The sequence below is a fragment of the Macrobrachium nipponense genome, chromosome 6 (assembly GCF_015104395.2).
Source record: "Macrobrachium nipponense isolate FS-2020 chromosome 6, ASM1510439v2, whole genome shotgun sequence".
NCBI classification, from domain to species: Eukaryota; Metazoa; Arthropoda; class Malacostraca; order Decapoda; family Palaemonidae; genus Macrobrachium; species Macrobrachium nipponense.
Window position 1 is genome coordinate 124,024,410 of NC_061108.1, and position 6,263 is coordinate 124,030,672.

Genomic DNA, 6,263 nt, shown 5'->3' on the forward strand with positions numbered 1-6,263 from the left:
TCACATGCTGGTTTGAATAAAATTTGATAATTTCTGTAGAAAAAATTATTTTAATCTATAATTACATTGTTTTGCATTAAAGCATAACAACATTGTAATATTTTATTAATATTATTATGGTTTTTAAATTATTACCCTATTTGCATCAATAGCAGTGCCAAGTTTATGATCATATTTTTACTTGCTGTTCATTCTGATTGGACTTTTCAGGAAGTGTTTCAAATTTCTTTAGAATTAACTTTAGTGTTTTGATACATTTCACCCCATTTCCAGTGTTTGTCTTATATTTTGTATTTGTTTTGAATTCCCTGTTAAAAATACATTGAGCATACTTTATTTTGTCTTGATTGTTTGGGGTTTTGAATTTATAGGGTCCAGATTAACGAGGTTGTAGTGTGTACATGTATGTTAAAGCATTTGTTTTTATATTGGTACCATAAGTAATGCTCTATAAAAATCCCCATTTATTTTTAGCAGATACATGAAGATGTAAAAATGAATTATTATGCAAAAACTGCATGCAATATATTAGTTATTTATTATTACTACATTTACAAAATTCTTTTAACATCTGTACTAACAACTACTCGGCATGAATACTTCATTATGTAAGTTTTAGAGTACATAAGCATAATTTAGTTTTATCTTTGCTTTTGAATGATATGTTGATATTCTATGAGACAGTGAAATATCTTGCATGTCTTTGACAATTTGCAAGGTTTTAATCATATCACACTAGTTTTCAGTGTATAATTTTCACAGACTGTCACTGATTAGTGCATCAGCTTTCTAAAAGCTTACAATGTTTTTAGTACTTATATGCAATTTTCCGATTGAGCTAAATATTTTTTTAGAACTAAAATTTTGTGTACTCAGGTCATACATATCTTTAACTTTGGAATTTATAATCCAAGTAGCCTTAACAGATTTTGCATAGTACATTAATAACAAAGTAGTACTATATAGGGTTTATAAAAAGTGGGATGTCAGAAAGATTTTCTCTCTCTTAGATTAGATTCTGTTTGGTTAATTATAACTTGAAATAATAATTAGGACAGTGATTCAGGTTAAATAGACATGTTTTCTTGATTGACATATATATTGATTCTTAGGACTTCTTGAGTTTTGATTCATTTACCAATGTAGATATTTTGTTTAATTAAAGGTAGCCTGTATCTTGTTGGACAACAGTTTGCTTGCTTAATTTTAATAGGAATGCATACTCATCCATAAAATCTGGCTGCAGTAGCAAATATTGATGCAGTTTTTTGTGATGGTATGTTTAGAAACTTAAAAGCATAAGAAGCACACATACGGTTTTATTATATATATTATATTTGCGTGTATATACATTTTATTATATATTATTATATTTGTACTTGAAACACTAATAAATAGTTCAAACTGTCACATGCTCTTACCAGTGCTTAGCATTTTGCGTAGTGCAATTGTCTTGGCGGACTCTAGTTTCATGACATTAACAATTTTTGTGGAAATCAAAAGGGCTAGGGCTAGACAGTGACTGTTCAATTGGTGGATTTGTTTGAGCACTGCCTGTGTGATTGGACAGCTTATGAAAAATTTGGGTTGAGCACACTATAAAAACATGCTTAGCAATGTTACTATCCACCAAAGCACATTTTCCCTTCATGCCCTCCAGCCAAAAATGTATGCTCTTTCATTTCCACTAAACATGATACTTATGCACATTATGGATGTTGATGGGAATTTAAGGAGCATAAGCAACACTAGCCTATGTTTTTAATGTTTGGCCAATTCACAAATATTGCAGCTGATTCATGTACATTCTGACAACTTCAGTTTTTCAGTTTTTCTTTATATTCACTATCAACTGGCACATCCACACTTATGTGTTTGCCAGACCTAGCTAGGCACAGATTCATATTCTGAAAAAGATTCTCTGTCACTCTTGCTCTTTTCCATTCGTGGACTATTTACAGCCATCTCAACTTTAACCTACAAGGCCCAGTCTTACCGTTACAAGCACTACACTTTCTATAGCTTTTAGCTACCCCAGACACACTGTCCAGCCATTTCTTTGTACACTGCTCTTTAACTAGGGAGTCACCGGGTACCAAACCTCCAGCTTGCTGTCTGAACAAATCAGCTATAGTATCACATTTCTGCATCACACCCATGCACATTCTGAAACTCCAAGTTTTAAGTATCTTTTAGTTCCTTTCTTTGATTTGTTTGCAATATCAGTAGAGAGTAAAGGACTGCAAACCACATTATCTCCAGGACATTTGGTGACGCACATCCTGCACTACAGCGAGAATGCTAGTTGTGTATCTCAAGTGAGTGGAAAATGTAACCCCTACCCCCTTTGACTTTAGAGAGGAGGTTTATCTGCCTTTCACAGGCATTTCCACTCATGGAGTCCACAACCCTTCACTAAGTGCTCCATTGCCTTGAGGTACAATTTATTTGTGCCCCAAACCATTTATTTTTGGAGTAGTGCATGAAGTGTGGATGTTGCTCCCAAGTTGTTGGATAAGAAATTGAGTTTTTAATAGAAGTTAGAGTGGCTGACATTTGCAGTTGCAATAGTACTAAGTACAAATTTGCAGGAGGGCAAATTTGAGAATAAATGTAAGAGTAAGGTTATAAGAGTAAATGGAGACCTGGATGATACTCTGTTAATGTGAATGGATAGTAAGGAAAAGAAATGAATGGTAAGGTGAGGGAATGAAAAGGTAAGTGAGGAAGGAGTAAGTCAAGAAAGCAGGAAAGGTGGGGGGTGGTAGGGTCTGTGCAAAATATTTTGAAGACTTTTGGGAGTGGCAGTGTAACTTAAATTGGGAATATATTTATGAATTGTTGAGCCAAATATTCTTTATGTAAGTGTAGTGTTAATGTTGTATGTGAAAGAAAAGAGAGGTTTTTTAAACTGTTGCAATGAGCTGTATGCACAGTATTTGTAGTGTAATGAGAATTGAGAGTAGGAAATATGGAGTTGCCTAAAAGTGGTGTCGCAATAGTCTGAGAGATGCCGAGAAATTGAAGAATTTGTTCTCAGCTATGGCTGAAGCATTTTTTAGAACCAGATACTATAGGTGATGATTAGAAATATGGATGTACTACTCCATTATGAGATAATCAGAAGATTGATGTAGTGCCAGAGAAATCCAAATGTGGTGATATCCAACATCAGAGTCAGACACAAGCCAGTCATTGTATTTGACCAAGGTGCCTTTTGTTTCAAGGGCCCATTCCTGGCTTAGTCAAAACTGAATGGATTATGATATTTACTAAAAAAATTAAAATTAAAATTTAAAGTCTGTTTAATTCATTATTCTCACATTAGATAGGAAACTAATTCCACTGTGAACAGTCATACAGTATGTATGTGTAATGCTGTGATGGATGATAAAAAGATAAGTGTGTCGAAAACGAATCCTGGATATGAGGAACACATCTTAAAACTTCAGGAAAGTAGTGTCTGTGTTAGACAATTTAGGTTGTTCTGGAGAGCAGTACTCCCTAGGCAGAGAACATCCCTGAAAGGCAATGACTTTGAGTAAAGCATTTTACAATTTTTTTTCTTTTATTAAAATCAATTGTAAGGAAGAATTTAAGGCTAAAGACCTTTGCAATGTAAAATAAATGTTTAGGATAAAAGCAAGAAGGAAAAATGAGAACCTTAATTGTAAAACATTACCAGAATATTTACTGTTTCAATTTTAAAATATTTTAAATAATCATCTTAGAATTTCATTTTATGTAATTATAACTATCAAATTTTGCACCATCTACATTTTCATTTACTAATAATTCATGGTTTTTCCATGGTGCTGGAATACCTTCCTAGCCAGTCTTGAGACAAATACTACCATGCACCATCTTATCTTCATAAACTTTAAAAAGGTGATTGCAGCACCAAATGCAGGAGTCAGAGTTGCTACAGGAAGTTTTAGATTAGTCTCCATAGAATGTATTTTTGCAAAAGCAAGTTACGTGGTATGGAACTTTATATTCAGATTTTGCTGAGTCGTTAGGTTAATAAGGTTTCAGAGACTCCCAGTTACCTAACCTTTCAATCAGTAATCAACAATTTTTTCCTTTCCATATATAAATTTTCCACTATTGCCAGAATTATTTTCCTTTAGGATAAAGAATTTGTAGTAGTTCAAAGACTAGCTGTTGTTAATAAATTGCATCACAGTGTTACCTCCTGGGAAAATTGCCCAACCATAGGAGTCTGTGAATATTTAAACTATTTTAAGATAGATTTTTGCGTGGAAGTATATTTTTTTTTAATTTTGGAACATTCAGTTGTGCGCATGATAGAGGCTAATTTTTATGTACTAAAGGATTTAAAATTTGTTTGCTGCTATTAGATTTGGAAATGTGCACAGAGGAATATATAATGGGTGTTTATTCATTCATTTTTTCCATAAATCTTTAGAGATGTCAACCACAGTAAGTTTTTTAAAAGTTTTAGTGGTATGTTTAGAACCTTCAATTGCTGGGAAAATTTAATACTTAGCATAAGAACTTATTTTAATTAATTAGTTATTAAGAGCAGTATTATTATTGGAGCATAGAGGCCAGACAGTTTATGTTTTTGTTAATTGCTAGATTGTGCATGTTTTGTTGGCAGCAAGAGAGCTGGTGTCATTATAAGAAATTCAGTGTTATGAGACTGCAAAAGACATTTTTGGTTAGAGGTAAAATAAAGGATGCAGGCAGTAGTGTGATAGGTAGAAATCTGATGATGCTGAAAGTTACCAGTTTAACTCTCATAGATGTCAAGGTGTCCCTACTCTGCCTACATATTTGGCCACATGCTGAAGTATGTAATAGGTGGGTAACCTCTGCAATTTTGTGCTGACTGCCCTGTCCTCTTCAGTGAAGTTAGTTAAGTGTCCCACTTGTTAGCACTATTGAACCACCCCGAGAAGAGTCTACTTGGGACTCAGAGGTCTGGAAAAAACTAAGCCTATTAATAATAATAATAGCACTATTGAAAATATCTCTTCTTTGGTTGTTGGTGTCAGAGGGGAGAATTTTTTTAAGTACTACAGGTATTGTTGAAGTTTGCTTTGGGAAGAGATAGTTTTCATCAAAAGGGAGCTTGTAAGTTCACATTTTTATCAACTTTTCTACTATAAACTGAGAGAAGTATTTATGAAAATATTTTTAAGAAAAATATTCATCCGAAATATGATTTGTTTCCGATACGTATACAAACCCTCAGTCCTTTAACAATAGGAAGGTACTTAGTGGCAGCTGAACTGGTCGTAAGCTTCGAACAAGGGGTGGGGGTTCGGTAGTTAACTACTTGTTGGCAGTTGGCGGTCAGCTCGACTGCGTGAGAGGAGTCCACTTTGCTTTCCGGCCACCGCGCTGCTAGTGGATGGACGTGCTGCTCGTCTCTGTGCCCGCTTCATCGTATGCTCTGTTTTCTTCCACTTTGTGAAGGCTGTTTATTTTTTTCCTTTGACTCAGTGCGAATGTACAAAAGCCCTGCGTAAGTACGTATCTGTGTTTTGTATTCTCAGTGTAATATTGCAAGTGAATATGGATTTCCCAAGAGCCGGAAAGACCCCCCCCCATCAGCCGCAGATTATGCCCTGTTGTGGAGGGCCGTAAGTGTGGGGGGCCTTCCGATCATCTGTTGAGGTTGATCCTCATGAGTTTTGTACTCGGTGTAGAGGGGCGGGAATGCTCTCGCACCGAGACGTGATGTTTGTGTGTTTAGGGCGGAGGAGTTGTGGGAGCGCTATGGGAGGAGGAAGAAGCCGCATAAGCCGGCCAAGGAGTCGTTGGAGGTTCTCCGGCTACGCCCTTGGTTACGAACACGTCTTCCTCTTTTCTCCCTCCATCTCAGCTCCTCGTATGGCTCCTTCCCCTTCGGGGGAGGTTTCTCACTCCTCCTCTCTCGATCAGTCGAGCTTCCAGTTGTACTCGGGGTCCTTTGTTTGCTTGGGGTGGGAACTGTCCCCCCCAGGTGAGGGGAGACTGGGAGACCCCCTACTAACTCACCTGACTTTTCCTTCCTCAGACCTGCTTGCCACGGGGGACGATCTCGATGGGCCCCCTGGTAGTCGCTGGGGCTGCGAGGGACACCGACGGTCCAGGGGCTGCTGAGTCACCTGGCGAGCAGGGGCCATGGCCGGTAACGCACGGGCCGACGACCACCACGACTACCACGATTGTGTCCACGCCTTGGCTACACTGGTCCGCTGCACCTTGGTGTACACTCAGCACGTAGCCACAGTGACCCCTACACTGCTGTG

The 6,263-nt window shown here is 37.1% G+C and overlaps 1 protein-coding gene across 3 annotated transcripts in view; it reads left to right on the plus strand.

Annotated features, from left to right (window-relative positions):
• Positions 1-6,263, plus strand: part of LOC135216121 (uncharacterized) — a 212,560-nt gene that overhangs the window by 179,189 nt on the left and 27,108 nt on the right. The window lies entirely within an intron of this gene.